This window comes from Arachis stenosperma, chromosome 3 (assembly GCF_014773155.1).
Source record: "Arachis stenosperma cultivar V10309 chromosome 3, arast.V10309.gnm1.PFL2, whole genome shotgun sequence".
NCBI lineage: Eukaryota > Viridiplantae > Streptophyta > Magnoliopsida > Fabales > Fabaceae > Arachis > Arachis stenosperma.
The window spans coordinates 122435220-122452888 of record NC_080379.1 but is presented as its reverse complement, the minus strand read 5'-3'; the positions used below and the strand labels follow the sequence as shown (position 1 = coordinate 122452888).

Here is a 17669-nt window from a genome sequence, read left to right as displayed (position 1 = left end):
CCAAGCCTTCTTGTTGCTGGAGTTGTCACCAAACACGCCCTTGTTGGTGGCGTTGGCAACGTGCTAGGGAGCTTCAAATTCACCTTCCAGGACTACTTGGCGTTATTGCCAAACACTCAAGTGATAATGCACGTTGGCAACTCCCAAGTCTCTTCCTCCTTGCCAAGCTTGCTATGTCCCCAATCTTTCTTGCTCTAATTCTTGCTGGCTTGACCTTCTTGCTTCATTACCTATCATTAACCAAAGAATTTGCTTCAAAGTTTTGCCATTCTATGCAACAATTTTCAAGAGATTCATTCATGCTAATTCATTTGTCAACTCCTTGAATTCTTTGCCCAAATATGGCCAAATTTCACTTAGGTCTTGGTTCATGGATGCATGGAGAAAAACTCACAAAATTGCTTGTTTATTTTAGTAATAATGAACGAAATTGAACTAAAGCTAACTAAACTAACTAGTTAAAATAGCAAATATGCGAATGCATCAATGTGATAATCCGTGACACTCATCATCATTCTCACCTATGAACGCGCGTGACTGATAACCACTTCCGTGCTTCCTTAGACCGAGCGCATATCTCTTGGATTCCTTAATCAGAATCTTCGTGGTATAAGCTAGAATTGATGGCGACATTCATGGGAATCCGGAAAGTCTTACCTTGTCTGTGGTATTCCGAGTAGGATTCCGAGATTGAATGACTGTGACGAGCTTCAAACTCCTGAAGGCTGGGCGTTAGTGACAGATGCAAAAGAATCAAGGGATTCTATTCCAACCTGATTGAGAACTGACAAATGATTAGCCGTGCTGTGACAGAGCATTTGGACCTTTTTCACTGAGAGGATGGGATGTAGCCATTGACAACGGTGATGCCCTACATACAGCTTGCCATGGAAAGGAGTAAGAAGGATTGAAGGAAGAAGTAGGAAAGTAGAAAAAGAAAGGGCACAGTATCTCCATACGCTTATCTGAAATTCCCACTATTAATTTACATAAGTATTTCTATCCCTTTATTTTATTTATCTTTTAAATATCTAATCCAATTACATTTGAATCCGCCTGACTGGGATTTACAAGATGACCATAGCTTGCTTCATACCAACAATCTCTGTGGGATCGACCCTTACTCACGTAAGGTATTACTTGGATGACCCAGTACACTTGCTGGTTAGTTGAACGGAGTTGTGTCCACACATAGTAAAGAGCCATTATAATTATTCCATACAACAACAAAGAATACTACATTGATGTGATCACAATTTCGTCCACCAATGTCCAATATTTACTATGTTTGTATGCTTGCATATGATTGAGGCCATTATTTGTTTAAACTCACTTATCCAAATTAAGTCTACCCTTTTCAATTACCTTTGCTAACCACTTTGAGCCTTTAAATCCCATTTGTTTTATATTTTACCACATTACTAGCCTTAAGCGGAAAAACAATTGTATATCCCAAATTGAATCTTTGGTTAGCTTAAGATAGAATTGTGTATGCTAGTTAAGTATGGGAAATTGTGGGAACAAAAGTTATTAAGGGAATGTGTCATGATAATTCAATGGGAATTTGGATACCTACTCATGTGAAACTATAAGAATTAAAAATCTATGTGCATTGATAAGCTATGTTTATTTTTATGTTTATAAAAAAAAGAAAAAAATTAATAAATAAATAAGGGGACAAAATTACCCCAATGCTGAATTAAAAATTCAAAGATCAATACACATATGATAAAATTGATACATGAGTATGGAATGTAAAAAGGAATTTTGGGTAGCTAGGTATGAATTCTAAGGTTATATAAAATATATAGGTTGGGTTAAAGCTTGGGTTAATTAAAGATTCAATTTATAAGCTCACTTAACCATATATGTATCCCTACCCTTACCTTGGCCCCATTACAACCTTGAAAAGACCTCATGATGTTTGCATTGGTATATTAACTGTTGTTGATTGGTTAGGAGAAGAACAAAAGTTAGCGAGCATGATTAGAGAAGGATAGAGTGATTACCCTATACACTAGAGATATTAGAGCGTACATACATCATCAGTGAGGGTTTAATGCTTGAATTTCCATGTTCCCTGCTTTCATGAGCTATCTTCTTGCACTTTTATATGTCTTACTGTATAATGGTAGAATTAGTGGAATTTGATTTATAATTGTTTTGAAGAGCTTATTTACTTTTGATCAAGTGGGCAAGAATTATATAGCTGCATTCATATATATAGGTTGCATTGCATTGCATGAGTTTCTACATGTTCATACTTATTTATCTTATCTCCTTCAGTTAAGCATGAGGACATGCTAATGTTTAAGTGTGGGGAGGTTGATAAACCACTATTTTATGGTTTATATTGTATTTAATTATGTGGTTTTATCATGATCCTTACCCACTTATTCATTAATTTAGCATGCATTTATATTTCCTTCCTGAAATTACTACATGGTTGAAAACTGCTTCCTAGAGACTTTTTAATTATGCATTTTAGTTCTCCTTTATCCCATTCGATGCCGTAATCTGTGTGTTAAGTGTTTCAGGCTTTATAGGGCATGGATGAGTTGGAGAATTGAAGGAAAGCTAGCAAAAATGGAAGGAACACAAGAAATTGAGGAGATAACCAGCGAGAAGTGACGCGGCCGCATGGCTCACGCGTTCGCGCGAAAGAGGAGAAATCGTAGTGACGCGGCCGCATGGCTCACGCGATCGCGCCGAATGGAAAAGCACAAGTGACGCGGAGGCGTGGATGACGCGATCGCGTGACGTGCGCAATCTGCATAATCTGCAGGATTTGCTGGGGCGATTTTGGGCCTGTTCATACCCTGACCGGGCTCCTCCAACTCGGCAAATCCATGAAAAGGTCCGACCTCGCCCTAAGGCCCACGCCTAAAGGTCGGACCTCGGACAATCAAGCAAAGGAAGGCCCATCAAAAGGAACGCAGCCCAAAGCCTAAAGGCCGAAAGGGCCTAGAAAGGGCGGTTCCACAAAGATAGGGATAAAACTCCCAAAAGATAAGATAAGATAAGAATATCTTATCCAGGGAAGATCACGGCCAACTACTATAAAATACACTGGAGCACCCAGGTATTTCATTCATCCCACATTCTACACTTATCTGCTTGGACCTATGCTAACTTAAGCATCGGAGTGTCATTGCAGGTACAACCACCAACCACTCAACATATCAAGCTCGGGTCCCTGACCCCCACCTCGGGTCTCTCCAGACGACCGAGCTACACGTTTCAGGTAACCCTCGGAACATTGGCGCCGTTGCCGGGGACCTGGAAGTCATCCCTCTACCATGGCGGACGACCCTCACAACAATGACCGCGCTGCACCTGAACAAGAGGAAGAAATTGACACCGGAGAACGTCCGGACAGCCCTCTATCACCACGCACTCCAGGAGGAAACAAACAGAATCACCCCAAGACATCACTCCCAAACAAAGATCCACAAAATCCCGAAAAAGAAAAGAGCTCGGAAATTCTAGAAGCAGTCCAGGCACAACAAAACCGACTGAAACGACTCGAAGAGGACATAAAGAAACAGAAAGAAACTGAACAAGATCTGAGGAGGGAGACTCGAAAGCGCAGAGAATTAGAAGAAAAACTGCGGAAAATAGAGGCCAACCTGAAAGGCCGGACAGAACGCGGCACTACCCCCGAAGGCAACCATGATCCCTTCACCCAAGAGATCATGAAGGAGAAAGTACCGCGAAACTTCAAACCACCCGATATGGATCTCTACGACGGCACCACCGATCCAAGTCACCACCTCAGCAATTTCAGAAGTAGAATGTACCTAGTCGACGCCTCCGACGCGATCCGGTGCAAAGCCTTCCCCACCACCCTCACCAAGTCAGCCATGAAGTGGTTCGACAACCTGCCACCAAGATCAATCACCAGCTTCGAAGACCTGACCAAAAAATTCCTAACAAGGTTCTCTATTCAAAGGGACAAGACGAAACATGCCCCCAGTCTACTCGGGATCAAACAAGGTAACCAAGAAACCCTCCGAGAATACATGGAGCGATTCAACAAAGCCTGCCTGGACATACAACACTTACCCACTGAAGCAGCCATCATGGGACTAGCAAACGGCCTAAAAGAGGGACCGTTTAGCCAATCCCTATCCAAACGATACCCGACCTCCCTATACGAAGTGCAGGAGCGGGCAGAAAAATATATCAACATGGAGGAAACCTCCCAACTGAGAGACTCTTCTAGGAAGGAATCAACCTACCCACTCCGAGATCGAGATCGGGAACAGAAGAAGAAAGAAGAACCCAACTCGGACAAGCCACGGAAGTACCACAACTACACCCCCCTCCGAGTCTCCCTGGTAGACGTCTACAGAGAAGTATGCCACACCGAAAAGATCCCCCCACCCCGACCTCTAAAACACAAGAGAGCGGGGAGAGATCGGTCCGAGTACTGTGAATATCACAAACTCTACGGTCATCCTACTAACGACTGCTACGACCTAAAAAATGTTATAGAAAAGCTAGCCAGAGAAGGAAAACTCGACAGATACATAGCAGAGAAAGGAGAAGAGACCAGGAAGAGAAGGCGGGGAGATAACGAAGGTCGGGCCGAACAAACCCTGCGAACCCCCGAAAGGCACGTACATATGATAAATGGAGGATTTGCAGGCGGAGGAACATCCAGATCCTCACGAAAAAGACACCTCAAAGAAGTCTATCATGTCCGAGAAGACAGTCCCCTGCCCGAATTACCTACTATCTCATTTACCCGAGAAGATGCCCAAGGGATAATACCCGGGCACGACGATCCAATGGTAATCACCATTATCCTAGCAAACACCAACTTACATCGAACCCTGATTGACCAGGGAAGCTCAGCAGATATCCTGTTTAAAACAGCCTTCGACAAGCTCGGACTTGAAGAAAAAGAGCTAAAAGCCTATCCCACCGACCTATTTGGGCTAGGGGACACCCCGATCCGTCCCTTAGGATACATCTCGCTACACACTACCTTTGGAAGAGGCGAGCAATCTAAAACGTTGAGCATCGACTACATTGTAGTCGACGTCACTTCAGCATACAATGCCCTCATCGGGCGACCAACCCTAAACAGACTGGCAGCTATAGTCTCAACCCCACACCTCTGTATGAAATTCCCTACCACAAAAGGAATAGCTACCCTAAAAGGCGACCAAAACTAGCACGGCGATGCTACAACGAAAGCCTGAGCCTAAAAGGGAAGGAGATCAACACAATAGAACTCGGACGAGTTCAAGCCCGAGAAGATCTTCGGCCGCAACCAGAGGGAGAAACCGAAAAAGTCCAGATTGGGAACACACCTGAAAAAATAACAAACATAGGAGCAAACCTCGAAGCAGGCCTAAAAGAGGGACTCATAACCCTCTTAAAGGAGAACTCCGACCTCTTCGCCTGGAAAGCCTCCGACATGCCAGGCATAAGCCCCGACCTGATGTGCCATAAGCTATCAGTATACCCGGGATCCAGACCGGTCCAACAAAGACGCCGGAAGCTCGGACCCGAGCGCATGCAAGCAATAGAAGAACAGGTACAAGCACTACTAGATGCAGGGTTCATTAGGGAAGTGAAATACCCCCTATGGCTCGCAAACGTGGTCCTGGTAAAAAAGCCTAACGGAAAATGGAGGATGTGCGTCGATTACACGGATCTCAACAAAGCCTGTCCCAAAGACCCATACCCACTACCAAGCATCGACACCTTAGTAGACGCAGCCTCAGGCTACAGATACCTCTCCTTCATGGACGCATACTCAGGATACAATCAAATCCCGATGTACGAACCCGACCAAGAAAAAACCTCGTTCATAACCCCAAGAGCAAACTACTGCTACGTAGTAATGCCCTTTGGGCTGAAGAACGCAGGGGCAACCTACCAGAGGCTAATGAACAAAGTGTTCTCAGAGCACATCGGACTACAGCTGGAAGTGTACGTCGACGACATGCTGGTAAAAACACAAGAAGACAGAAACTTGCTGACCGACCTCACCAGTATCTTCGGCACCCTCAGAAAACACAACATGAGACTTAACCCGACAAAGTGCACCTTCGCCGCAGAAGCCGGAAAATTCTTAGGCTTCATGCTGACTCAAAGGGGCATCGAAGCAAACCCGGACAAATGCCAAGCAATACTCAATATGAAGAGCCCGACGTGTGTCAAAGAAGTACAACAACTGAATGGAAGGCTAGCCGCCCTATCAAGATTCTTGGCAGGATCAGCGATAAAATCACTACCTCTCTACTCGCTCCTAAAGAAAGGGAAACCCTTCTCGTGGACCCCGGAGTGCGAAAAAGCCTTCCAAGAATTCAAGGAATTCCTCGGGCAGCCACCAATCCTAACCCGACCTCTAAAAGGAGAAGAACTCGTACTATACCTCTCGGTTGGAAATCGAGCAGTCGCTTCTGCGTTAATACGAGAAAATGACCAAGGACAACGCCCCATATACTTTGTAAGCAAAGCACTACAAGGGGCCAAATTAAACTATCAGAAGATAGAAAAATTCGCCTACGCCCTAGTGTTCACAGCTCGGAGGCTCCGTCCCTACTTTCAAGCCCACACCATCAAAGTCCGGACAAACCAACCCATGAGACACATCCTGCAAAAAACAGACCTGGCAGGACGAATACTACAATGGGCGGTGGAACTGTCCGAGTTCGACCTCCACTATGAAGCCCGGACTGCCATAAAATCTCAGTATCTAGCCGACTTCATCGCAGAATACACTGAAACCCATGGAACCCCACTCTCATGGAACCTGTATGTCGACGGGTCCTCAAACAAAACAGGAAGCGGAGCCGGGGTTATACTCGAAAGCAACCAAGGAACGCGGATAGAACTATCCCTAAAATTCGAGTTCCAAGCTTCAAACAACCAAGCCGAATACGAGGCCCTACTAGCAGGTCTAAAGCTAGCCGAAGAGGTCGGAGCCCAGAAAATCACGATCTTCAGTGACTCCCAGGTCGTCACATCACAAGTAAATGGAAACTACCAGGCCAAAGACCCAACTATGAAGAAATACCTGGACCAAACACAGGCACAATTACGCCACTTTTCAGAAATACAGATCCGACACATACCTCGGGAACAAAACGCCCGGGCAGACGCCCTCTCAAAGCTCGCCAGCACCAAGCCCGGAGGCAACAACAGAAGTCTCCTCCAGGAAACCTTACAATCTCCCTCCGTGCTAAGAGGGGAAGAAACGCTGAATATATCCAGCCAACAGCAAGGATGGATGACCCCCATACTCAACTACCTGAAGTCAGGAACTCTTCCCGCCGAAAGAAAGGAAGCTAAAAGACTCACGAAAGACGCCCAGAATTATACGCTAATTCACGACGTATTATACAGAAGAGGATTCTCAAATCCCCTCCTTAGGTGCGTCCCGACCTCAGAAACAAAGAACGTCCTCGAAGAAGTCCACGGAGGCACGTGTGGGAACCATCTCGGAGCTCGGGCATTATCCAAAAAAGTAGTCCGAGCCGGGTTCTACTGGCCGACCTTGCAAAGAGACGCAACGGAATTTGTGAAAATATGCCCCCCTGCCAAAAACACGCCAATTTTCACAAGGCACCACCCGAAGACCTCATCAGCATCACCGCACCATGGCCCTTCGCAAAATGGGGACTTGACCTACTCGGCCCATTCCCCCAAGGACCGGGGCAAGTCAAATACCTCATAGTAGGGGTCGACTACTTCACAAAGTGGATCGAAGCTGAACCCTTAGCCACCATTATGGCTCAAAAAAGTCGCAAATTCCTATACAAAAACATCGTCACAAGGTTCGGAGTCCCCTACTCCATCACAACAGACAATGGAACACAGTTCACAGACACAAGTTTTCAGAACTTGGTAGCCGAACTAAACATCAAACAGCAATTCACCTCAGTCGAGCACCCACAAGCCAATGGACAAGCAGAGGCTGCAAATAAAGTTATCTTGGCCGGGTTAAAACGGAGACTCCAAGAAGCCAAAGGGGCATGGGCCAAAGAGCTTCCCCAGGTGCTATGGGCATATCGGACAACTCCACACTCTACAACGGGAGAATCACCATTCCGACTAGCCTACGGGATGGAGGCAATGATTCCTATCGAAATAGAGGAAGGGTCACCTAGAACCATCTTCTACAACGAAAAAGGTAACCCGCAGGCACAAAGGGAAGAACTCGACCTCCTTCCCGAGATCCGAGAAAGAGCCCGAATCCAAGAAGAAGCCTTAAAGCGGCGAACGGCACTCAGATACAATCAGAAAGTAATAAAGCGAAGCTTCTCCATTCACGACCTAATTCTAATCCGAAATGACATCGGAACGCAAAAGTCGGGAGAAGGAAAGCTAGCTGCAAATTGGAAAGGACCCTACAAAGTAACAGAAGTCTTAGGAAAAGGCTACTACAAAGTATCCGACCTAGAAGGCAATGAGCTGCCCAGGGCCTGGCACGCCTGCAATCTAAGACGGTACTACAGCTAGAAAAATTTAACCCGAGGTGTACTCTTTTTCCCTACAAGGGTTTTTTAATGAGACACCCGGTTAAATAAAGACACCCGACCTAGTCAAGGGTAAACACTCTGTAAATATTCCTTCTTTTTTAAATACTAATCAAATTTTTCTATTTTCTTTTCTCCTTCCTCATAAATGAAACAAGTCCTGGAAAGTACCCCGCCAAGGCGCATTAATTTATGCTCGGCAAAACGCAAAAAATCATTTGCCAAGAGACCACACGAGGTCGGCAAAGATAAAGCGACGAGGTTCAAATTAATGTGAGAAGTTATAAAGCAACTCTGAAAAGGCTCAAAAAGCCAAATAAAAAGAGATTACAAAAATAACTTAAAAGGCCGACCAAACAAGGTCGGACCCAACAAAGGGAGGTACTCGAACGCCCGAGGTCCGAGAAAAAGTCCGGATCCAAGAAAGAAGCCTTAAAAACGGCAAAAGCCAAGATTTCGAAAACGCTTACTAAAAAGTTGTTATCCAAAAACAACTTAAAAAGTACAAGCGAAGAAACAAAATCGAAGGAAAGAATAAAACGAAGTTTTGAAAACGCTTACTAAAAAGTTGTTATCCAAAAACAACTAAAAAAGTACAAGCGAAAGAAACGAAATCGAAGGAAAGGATAAAACGAAGTTTCGAAAACGCTTACTAAAAAAGTTGTTATCCAAAAACAACTAAAAAAGTACAAGCGAAGAAACGAAATCGAAGGAAAGGATAAAAACGAAGTTTCAAGCGCTAGCTAAAAAGTTGTTATCCAAAAAACAACTAAAAAGCATAAAAGCGGATAGAACAAAAAGTCAAAAGCAAAAACACCGCATAATAAGCTAAAAAGTTACTACAAGTAGCTAAATGGCAGAAAAGCGTCCAAAGCGTTCACAGAAACCATCCAAAAACAAAAGAGCCCACAGGCCGGGCAAAAAACCAAAAATAAAAAGATTACAGAGAATCAGGGTCCTTTCCGGATTCCACATCGGTAGAAGGCTGCGGAGGAAGAACCATAGAAATCGGGACAGCCTTGACAGCACCATCATCTCGGTTTGAAACCTCCACACCAGATCCATCCCCGGCCAAAGGTGAAGTCGGGTTCGCAACCGGAACATTAAGGTCGGACACCGGAACCTCATCCTCGTTGGGAGCAGGAACAATCTTTCCCTCCACAACAACGTTATCCGTGCTAAACAAACTCAGATCCAGGTCAGGAGCAAGAACCCGGACCTGATCCTTCAAATTGCCAAACATAGCATCCATACCCTTGGCCACATGACCCTCTAGCTCGTAAAAATCATCCCGAGCAGATTGCAACTTCTCCTTTGTCTCCACAAGCTCGGCGTATACCCGAGTATAATTCTCCGTCGCCGCCTTCGCCATCTCCTCAGATGCTTTCGCTGCCGCCACAGCCGCGGTAGCTTTAGCTTTCTCTTTCTCCAGAGAGGCCTCCAGCTCAGCAATCCTAGCAGCCTTCAGCTCACTAATCCTCTCAAACTCAGACTGAGCCTTCTCAAGTCGGGAGCTGGTCGCACCAATGGGGGATTTCTTGAACTCCTGGGCAATAGCAGCATGAAGACTGGCCATCCGAACACAACTCCGCGCCATATATTGAAAATGGTGCTCCATAGACACGTCATCAGTAGAAATAAAAGTCTGAGGGAGAATGTGCTGTTCAATCCAACCAAGAGCATCGAAATCCTTATCGTTAAAACCCGCAAGCTCTTGAGAGGTCTTCTGCTTCTTGGGAGGAGGACCCGAGAACGGGGGAGGAGAAGAGGTAGCAGGCCCGGAGGTCGGAGGGTCTTGATTTATAGCTCGGAACTGGGGAGTCGGAATAGTCTTCGACCGAGTCTGAACACCCACGGTAGTCTTCTGCGGAGAAGATTGGGCAGAAGCCCCCCCAGCCTCGATATTTCGAGCAGCCACAGACTTCTTCGTCCGACGGAGGAACTTCATGGAATCCGCCTGAGAAGACATCTCTGCAGAAATAAAAAGAAAAGGATTACCACAACAGAAATTCCACCAAAAACAAGCAAAACCAAAATACTAAAAAAGAAGAATCTCGGAGAGGTCGGGAAACTACCTAACTCGGAACGGAGAAGGCTTGGATCTCCCAACATTTTCTTCGTATCCAAGTGAGGTGACCGACCCCATAAACTGCTCACCACACCCACAAAAGCCTGCTCAACCTCATCTAGACTCTCAAAAGTATACTTAACAGACACTACATTCTCCTGCCAACAAAGAGGAAAAGAAGGCTCCCCACTCTCATCCAGAAAGAAAGGTCGGACGTCTCCAGTAGCCCGGACCTTGAAATAAAAGTTCTTGAAATCATGAAAGGACTCATCATAAAGGGTACAAAACTTCCTCCCCTGGTTAGCCCTAAAAGAGACCCAAGACACCTTCCCTCCACCCGACCCCGGCTTCGTCAACACAAACAAGTAGGAAAAAAGAGAAATAGAGGGAGCGACGCCCAAAAACTGACACAAAAGTTGAAACAGCTTTAAAAACGCCCAAGAATTTGGATGGAGCTGCGTAGGGGCAAGGTTACAAGACCACAACACCTCGGACTCCAGGTCGGTAAAAGGAAGTCGGACGCTCAGCTTAGAGAAAAAACAATCATAAGCATAAAAGAAGAGCTTCTCGGAACTATCTAAAGACGGGAAGCAAACTCTCTCCTCGGAATCCGGGGCCACTAGTTCATAATCCCTCTCAGACTCTCTATTCTCACATATGCTACAGTGCCTACGGAACCTAGCCAAATATTCAGAATCTACCACAGAAGGGACTTTTAGAGAAAGAGGGTCTACCCAACCAAGACCACTTGGAATCTTGGTCGACATCGCCTGAAGAACCTTTCGAGACATAAAACTCTTACCTACAAAGAAGAAATACAAAAGCAAGCAAAAATCACATAAAGCAGACAGCAAAAAACCCGTTCAGCCAAAGCAAGAAACAAAAACCCAACAAAGAAAATACGGCAACCCGGAACAAAGTACCAGAAAAACAAAAAGAGCCCCCCCATATACAAACAAAGCAATGGCGGCGCCTCTATTCGGGGCAACCCAGGCATAAAGAAACAAACAAGAGCCACACAAAGAACAGAAGCATATGATCACAAGAAAATAGAAACAGAAGAACAAACCTGGAAGAAAGAAAGCGAAGACGAAGAGCTCCAAAGCAAAGAAAACGAAGGCGAAGAGCTCCAAAGCAAGGAAGAACGAAGCGGCGGCGCAGAGGAAACCCCGGAAAGACACACGGAAAGATTCGGGGAAGAAGAAACAAAGAAAGAAAAGCGGTGCTCGGAGATGGCGAAACTTAGAAAAACAAGAAAGGAACAGAATAAACGAAGAAAAAGGAAGGGAGCAAATAAATAATGCCTTCACAGAGCCCGAACGGAAATCGAGGAGAAACGGTAAAATGCAATAAATGCAGAAACGGCCATTTTTGAATTTTGAAAAACTGCTATGCCCGAGCTCGGCCTCCCAAAAAGGACGAACTCGGGCAGGGGCACTGTTCATACCCTGACCGGGCTCCTCCAACTCGGCAAATCCATGAAAAGGTCCGACCTCGCCCTAAGGCCCACGCCTAAAGGTCGGACCTCGGACAATCAAGCAAAGGAAGGCCCATCAAAAGGAACGCAGCCCAAAGCCTAAAGGCCGAAAGGGCCTAGAAAGGGCGGTTCCACAAAGATAGGGATAAAACTCCCAAAAGATAAGATAAGATAAGAATATCTTATCCAGGGAAGATCACGGCCAACTACTATAAAATACACTGGAGCACCCAGGTATTTCATTCATCCCACATTCTACACTTATCTGCTTGGACCCATGCTAACTTAAGCATCGGAGTGTCATTGCAGGTACAACCACCAACCACTCAACATATCAAGCTCGGGTCCCTGACCCCCACCTCGGGTCTCTCCAGACGACCGAGCTACACGTTTCAGGTAACCCTCGGAACAGGGCCCTATTCCCAGTTTTGGCCCAGAACAGCAGACTAGAGCCAGAGAACATGCAGAAACCAAAAACAACAATTCATTCTACAGAGTTTTAGTTTTAGATCTAGTTTTTACTCCTCCTCTAGGTTTTCTCTCTACACATTCATAGTTCTTAGGATTTTATTTTTCTACCACTTTTTGCATTGGGAGACTGAGAAAAGTTATTACCTCATCAAGACTTCGTCATTCTAGTTCGTTTTTTTTACTTGGCTTTACTCCTCCATATCCCTTGCTTTGTTAATTTTACCATTGGAATATTTTTAGGATTATTTAATACGAGGATTACTTTTATTTTTAATTGATTATTTTGATCTTTATTTACAATGTCTTTCTTCAATTCCCTTTCATATGTTATGAATTTTACATTCACAATGAGCGAGTAGTTCCCTAACTTGATGGGGAGTTGATTGAAAGGAACCCTTGAGTTGGAAGGCTTGAAAGAAAGATTTTTATTGGGTTTATTGTTGGATTGCCCTCTAGTCACTAACACCAATCCCTTTTAATTAAGTGGGTTGCAACTTGTGAACGGACATAGCATTCCAACTTGTTTGACTTTTCCTTACCTAGTAAGAGATAACTAAACAGGATAACCTTTAATTATCAATTAATCTAGAGAGTAATCCAACAATAATGGGGCTTCCAACTAATCAACTCCCAGTTAAGGCTTTTATTTACATTATTCAAATTCTCCAATTTTATTTCCTGTTTACTCAACTCAAACCTTTTTGAAAACATTTGATTAATAAAATAGCACACTTTTCTGCAACTCGTTGGGAGACGACCTGGAATTCATACTCCCAGTATTTTAATTTTAAATTCCTGTGACACCTTTCTAAATTGGTAAGTGGATTTCTGGTGAGTTAAGAACTATACTTGTAACATATATATTTTAATAATTTTTAATTCACCAATTTCTGCCACATCAATGGACCAATGATGTCCTTGAGCTTTTCTATGTCTCTTCCTTGCCTTTGTTGCTCCTCCCTCATTGCTCTTTAATCTTCTCTAATCTCATGGAGAATGATGGAGTGCTCTTGATGTTCCACCCTTAATTGATCCATGTTATAACTCAAGTCTTCTAGAGAAGTATTGAATTTTTCCCAATAGTTATTTGGAGGAAAATGCATCCCTTGAGGCATCTCATGGATTTCTTGATGATGAGCTTCCTCATGCATCTCTTGAGATCCATGGATGGCCTCTCTTGTTTGCTCCATCCTTTTCTTAGTGATGGGCTTGTCCTCTTCAATGAGAATGTCTCCTTCTATGATAACTCCAGCTGAGTAGCATAGATGACAAATAAGATGAGAAAAAGCTAGCCTTGCCATGGTGGAGGACTTTTCGGCTATTTTGTAAAATTCAAGAGAGATGACTTCATGAACTTCTACTTTCTCTCTAATCATGATGCTATGGATCATGATGGCCCGATCCAGAGTAACTTCAAATCGGTTGCTAATGGGGATGATGGAGCGTTGGATGAACTCCAACCATCCTCTAGCCACAGGCTTAAGGTCCAGTCTTCTCAATTGAACCGGCTTGCCTCTTGAGTCTTTTTTCCATTGAGCTCCTTCCACACATATGTCCATAAGGACTTGGTCCAACATTTGATCAAAGTTGACCCTTCTAGTGTAGGGGCATGCGTTTTCTTGCATCATAGGTAAGTTGAACGCAAACCTCACATTCTCCGGACTGAAATCTAAGTATTTCCCCCGAACCATTGTAAGATAGTTCTTTGGATTCGGGTTCATATTTGATCATGGTTCCTAGTGATCCATGCATTGGCATAGAACTCTTGAACCATTAGAATTCCGACTTATTTAATGGGGTTGGTCAGAACTTCCCAACCTTTTCTTTGGATCTCATGTCGGTTCTCCGGATACTCATTTTTCTTGAGCTTGAAAGGGACCTCAGGGATCACTTTCTTTTTGGCCATAACTTCATAGAAGTGGTCTTGATGGACCTTTGAGATGAATCTCTCCATCTCCCATGACTCCAAGGTGGAAGCTTTTGTCTTCCCTTTTCCTTTTCTAGAGGTTTCTCCAACCTTAGGTGCCATAAGTGGTTATGGAAAAACAAAAAAGATATGCTTTTACCACACCAAATTTAGAATATTGCTTGCCCTTGAGCAAAAGAAGAAGAAAGAAAAAAAAGAAGAAGAAAATATGGAGGAAAGGGAGAGATGCGTGGTTTCGGCCAAGGTGAAGAAGAGAGGGTTGTGGTGTGTGAAAATGAAGAAGGATAGAGGGGTTTATATAGTGAAGGGAGAGGGAGTAGGTTCGGCCATTTAGGGTGGGTTTGGGTGGGAAAGAGATTTTGAATTTTGAAGGTAGGTGGGGTTTTTAGGGAAGAGTGGATGGATGTGAGTGGTGAAAAGGGTAATTGGGAAGAGAGATTGAGGTGATTGGTAAAGGGTGTTTGGGGAGGAGTGTTATTGGATTGTGTGAAGAAGAGAGAAGGTAAGTTGAGGTAGGTAGGGATCCTGTGGGGTCCACAGATCCTAAGGTGATCCTGTGGGGTCCACAGATCCTGAGGTGTCAAGAATTATCATCTCTGCACCAATTAGGCGTGTAAAACGCCCTCTGCATGCAATCCTGGCGTTTAACGCCAGATTGATGCTTGTTTCTGGCGTTAAACGCCAGCTCTATGCTTGTTTTGGGTGTTCAACGCCAGTCTGCAGCATGTTTCTGGCGTTGAATGCCAGCTTCCCTCATTGTGCAATCCTGGTGTTTAAACGCCAGATTGATGCATGTTTCTGGCATCCAACTCCAGATCCATGCTCTGTTCTAGCGTTGAACGCCAGCCAGATGCTCCTTACTGGCGTTTAAACGCAGTAAGCCCTTCCTCTAAGGTGTGCTGTTTCTTCTGCTGTTTTTGATTCTATTTTTAATTTTAGTATTTGTTTTGTGACTCCACATGATCATGAACCTAAGAAAACATAAAAGAACAATAAAATAAAATAAAAATAAAATTTGATAAATAAAAATTGGGTTGCCTCCCAATAAGCGCTTCTTTAATGTCAATAGCTTGACAATGGGCTCTCATGGAGCCTCACAGGTGATCAGGTCAATGTTGTAGACCTCCAACACCAAACTTAGAGTTTGAATGTGGGGGTTCAACACCAAACTTAGAGTTTGGTTGTGGCCTCCCAACACCAAACTTAGAGTTTGATTGTGGGGGCTTTGTTTGACTCTGTATTGAGAGAAGCTTTTCATGCTTCCTCTCCATTGTTACAGAAGGATAGCCTTGGGCTTTAAACACAAGGTAGTCCCCATTCAATTGAAGGACTAATTCTCCTCTGTTAACATCAATCACAGCTCCTGCTGTGGCTAGGAAGGGTCTTCCAAAGATGATGCATTCATCCTCATTCTTCCTAGTCTCTAAAATTATGAAATCAACAGGGATGTAAAGGCCTTTAACCTTCACTAACACGTCCTCTACTAATCCATACGCTTGTCTTTATGATCTGTCTGCCATCTCTAATGAGAATGTGGCAGGCTGTACCTCAATGATCCCCAGCTTCTCCATTACAAAGAGTGGCATAAGATTTATGCCTGACCCTAGGTCACATAGAGCCTTCTCAAAAGTCATGGTGCCTATGGTACAGGGTATTAGGAATTTACCAGGATCTTGTTTTTTTTTTTTAGGTAACGTTTGCTGAACCCATGTATCTAGTTCACTAATGAGCAAGGGAGGTTCACCTTCCCAAGTCTCATTACCAAACAACTTAGCATTCAGCTTCATGATGGCTCCTAGATATTGAGCAACCTGCTCTCCAGTTACATCTTCATCCTCTTCAGAGAAAGAATAGTATTCAGAGCTCATGAATGGCAGAAGGAGGTTTACTGGGATCTCTATGGTCTCTATATGACCTTCAGATTCCCTTGGATCCTCAATAGGGAACTTTTTCTTACTTGAGAGACGTCCCATGAGGTCTTCCTCATTGGGATTCACATCCTCTCCTTCCTCTCTAGGTTCGGCCATGTTGACTATGTCAATGGCCTTGCACTCTCTTTTTGGATTCTCTTCAGTATTGCTTGGGAGAGTACTAGGAGGAGTTTCAGTGACTTTCTTACTCAGTTGGCCCACTTGTGCCTCCAAATTTCTGATGGATGACCTTGTTTCACTCATGAAACTTAAAGTGGCCTTAGACAGATAAGAGATTATGTTTGCTAAGCTAGAGGTGCTCTGCTCAGAATTCTCTTCCACCATTATAAAAACCTTTTTGAGGCTTTTTTTTATTCTTCCATGAGAAATTTGAATGATTTCTCCATGATGAATTATAGGTGTTTCCATAAGGTTCAACCATGTAATTTACCTCTTCTATTGCAGGGTTCTCAGGATCATAGGTTTCTTTTTCAGAAGATGCCTCTTTAGTATTGTTGGATGCATTTTGCCATCCATTCAGACTTTGAGAAATCATGTTGACTTGCTGAGTCAACATTTTATTCTGAGCTAATATGGCATTCAGAGGATCAATCTCAAGAACTCCCTTCCTCTGAGGTGTCCCATTATTCACAGAATTTCTCTCAGAAGTGTACATGAATTGATTATTTGCAACCATGTCAATAAGTTCTTGAGCTTCTGCAGGCGTTTTCTTTAGGTGAATGGATCCACCTGCAGAATGGTCCAATGACATCTTAGAGAATTCAGATAGACCATAATAGAATATATCCAGAATGGTCCATTCTGAAAGCATGTCAGAAGGACACCTTTTGGTCATCTACTTGTATCTTTCCCAAGCTTCATAGAGGGATTCACCATCTTTCTGTTTGAAAGTCTGAACATCCACTCTAAGCTTGCTCAGCTTTTGAGGAGGAAAGAACTTAGCCAAGAAGGCCATGACCAGCTTATCCCAAGAGTCCAGGCTATCTTTAGGTTGTGAGTGCAACCATGTTCTAGCTCTGTCTCTTATAGCAAAGGGGAAAAGCATGAGCCTGTAGACTTCAGGATCTACTCCATTAGTCTTAATAGTCTCACAGATCTGCAAGAACTCAGTTAAAAACTGATAGGGATCTTCTGATGGAAGTTCATAAAACTTGCAGTTTTGTTGCATTAGAGCAACTAGTTGAGGCTTCAGCTCAAAATTGTTTGCTCCAATGGCAGGAATTGAGATGCTTCTTCCATCAAACTTGGAAGTAGGTGTAGTATAATCACCAAGCATCCTCCTTGCATTATTGTTGTT

At 43.9% G+C, this 17669-nt stretch overlaps 1 non-coding gene across 1 annotated transcript; it reads left to right on the top strand.

Annotated features, from left to right (window-relative positions):
* Positions 1-17177: 17177 nt before the first annotated feature.
* LOC130971880 (small nucleolar RNA R71) lies at positions 17178-17285 on the top strand. Its single transcript, XR_009083084.1, has one exon. It is a non-coding gene; the product is annotated as a small nucleolar RNA R71 (small nucleolar RNA).
* The last annotated feature ends 384 nt before the right edge of the window (positions 17286-17669 follow it).